Below are 2,828 nucleotides of genomic sequence, written 5' to 3'. Positions count from 1 at the left end.
AATAACTTCGAACCTACCAGAATAGACTCCTCCCAAGATTTCAGCAGCTCAGCTTTGAAATTAGGATGTGATGAGATAAAGGATAAGTATTTGAAACTGCATTTCCTTATTTGAGGCAGCGCAGAGAAAGTCACTACTGCAGGGGAATGATCAGAATCACCAGGAGCTTCAAAGACACTTACAGCCTCCAGATAACTGTCTCTCCACTTCTCATTACACAACACCCTATCCAACTTTCTGAGAACTGGATCCTCTGGTCTGTTATTAGACCAAGAGAAGAAGGTACCTCTTATGTCCATATCTGATAGATTACTCTCCTCCAAGGCTGTCTGAAACTCCTCCATGCCTCTAACCGGAAGATCATACGGTAGAAGTGAGAAGTGCTCGGATGCCGTCAGGATTTGATTAAAATCACCAAGGACCACAAAAGGAGAAGCTGCAACAAGCGGGTTAATGGAAATTGTCACCAAGTCTCTCCATAGCAAACGTCTCTCTGCCTCAGTATTACGAGCATAGACAACTGCCACTGTGCAGTTTGTACCTGTAGCAGGATCCAGAACACCACAAACCATCACCTGATCCGTCTTCAAGTACATTACCACTGACAAATTCGGTCTCCACAGAAGCCATATTCTACCACCAGCCGCTTCTGAGTAGTTATGATCAAACCTCCAACCCGGAGCAACTGCTCCAAACACACTGAGAAAATTTTCTTCCTGTACATGAGTCTCCAAGAGAGCCCCAACCGACGAACCCAAACTCTGAAGCCAAGTTTTCACTACCCTTTTACGCCCAGAGCCATTTATTCCTCTAACATTCCAACTAAAAATATTCATATATACAAATTTAAAAAAGAGACGAGTAGATCAGTGCAGCTTACTCGGGGAGCTCCCCGCAGTAAAATACTTTGATGACTTAGGAGGGGAACCCACTGCCCCCGATGCTTCCCATTCTGCCTCTGCCTCAGAGCTCTTCTATAGTTCTTAGAGTGCTTAGTAAACCACACTGACTCCACCTCACTCGTGACCTTACTCTCAACCTTCTTCACCCCACTCCCTTCAACACCAAGAGAACCTGAAGCTTCGCAAATCTCACCCTCCTCCACCTCATCAGCCCACGAAGTCGAAAGCACCACAACTGAATCAACAACTGGAACCGGAGCCAAACCAGACTGCTCTTTAATCTGCTGAACTGATTCACCTGCCTCCTCTGCCACTGGAGGAGAGACCTTCGATAAATCGTTAGCTTCCGGAGGCGAGCTCAACGCCCTCTGTCTAGCCTTCGCACGTGATCGAGATCTCTTGCGAGACCTTGACCTTGCTCTGGACTTCACATTCTGGGTCTCAGCTTCCTTAACTACTTCAAACTCCACTTCTACCTGGTTCACCAAAGAGACCTTCTCGTTTGCCTTCACAACACTGACCAAACTTCCTTTTTTCTCCATTTTCTGCTCCTGAGTCCTTTTCATAGTCGGTTTATGGCATCTGTTTAGCAAATGGCCGAACTTTCCGCAGTTAACGCATTTAGGAGGAAGGTTTGGGTACTCCACATTCACCCTTACTGCATTCCCTTGAGAATCTCGAACTTCGACTGCTGAAGGCAGTGCCTTGGAGAGATCAATTTCCACTTTGACTTTAGTATCACCAAAATGAAACGGGTCCAGTCTGGACTTCTCCGTATGAAGAGGATCACCCACTCCGCTAGCAACAACACTTATCCCGTCTAGCGAGTACAACTGAGGAGGAACATTCTTGAGAACAACCCATGTTGGAGCAAACAGCAGTTCTTGAGCAGCTAAGTTACCATCAGACGACCAAGGATACACCGAGAAAGCGCAACGATCCGCCTGCCAATAACCCACTTGCAGAACCCATTCCCTCGTTTGGACTGACGGAATGTAGATCAGGACACAAGTATCGGACACCGTTCGAACTGTAATTTTCCCAAACTTCCCCCACACCGGGTTCAAGTCTGTGATAATCTTCTCTGCCGAAGGTCGACGACTATGAAAATGAGCAACAACATGATCTTTCCAGAGCTCCGAGGTCTTCAAGAGCACCGACTCAGGAGCTTGGACAACTGGAGTTCTGTCCTCAAGGAAAGACGGGTTTGATATCTTCCGAAGGTTCCTCAGCGACGACTTGAACCGAGCTGCGTAGGAGGGAACCCTAGCTGCTGGAACCGCTGCTGGAATCGACGGAGACTGAAGCTTCATCTCCAAATCGCGGTTTCGAATCTGATTCTCGCGATCTGAAATTTTGGGAGGACTCGACCCTCCGGGATCGATTGGGGAAGATGACATAGGAGAGAAGCCTGAGAACGCCATGACACCGGGAGACCGATTAGGATTACTTCTCGCTCGTCGGCGTAAGGCCAACCAGCGGCGGAGAGATCCGGAACCCTAAATCGCCCAAATATCGCCCTTTTTCTCTTTATGTTAAAAATAATCTTGATATTAGAAAAAAAAAAGAAATTGTATTTGTTTTGACAAATTTTTTTGAATAATACAAAATATATTTTCAAAGTGATTATATAAAATAATTAAGTAACGTAAATTGATATAATATAATTTCTTATAAGTAATCACAAATAGTTTTACTGCTTATTTTTAAGAGATAATAAAATACAAAATAAATTTCAACAATAAACACATTTTAATCAAATAATTATAAAATATTTTTTGATCAAAGAATAGAATAACACTAAATTTTTTAACGAGGTAGGTATTGTATTTTATCATAATTAAAAGAAAATTCTTAGCATTTATTTTCCTTTTTAATTTTATGTTTTATGTTTGTAGAACTTAATATAACCATAATAAAAATACC

Source organism: Raphanus sativus, chromosome 4 (genome assembly GCF_000801105.2).
Source record: "Raphanus sativus cultivar WK10039 chromosome 4, ASM80110v3, whole genome shotgun sequence".
NCBI lineage: Eukaryota > Viridiplantae > Streptophyta > Magnoliopsida > Brassicales > Brassicaceae > Raphanus > Raphanus sativus.
The sequence above is the reverse complement of the archived record's forward strand: the minus strand, read 5'-3'. Positions refer to the sequence as shown.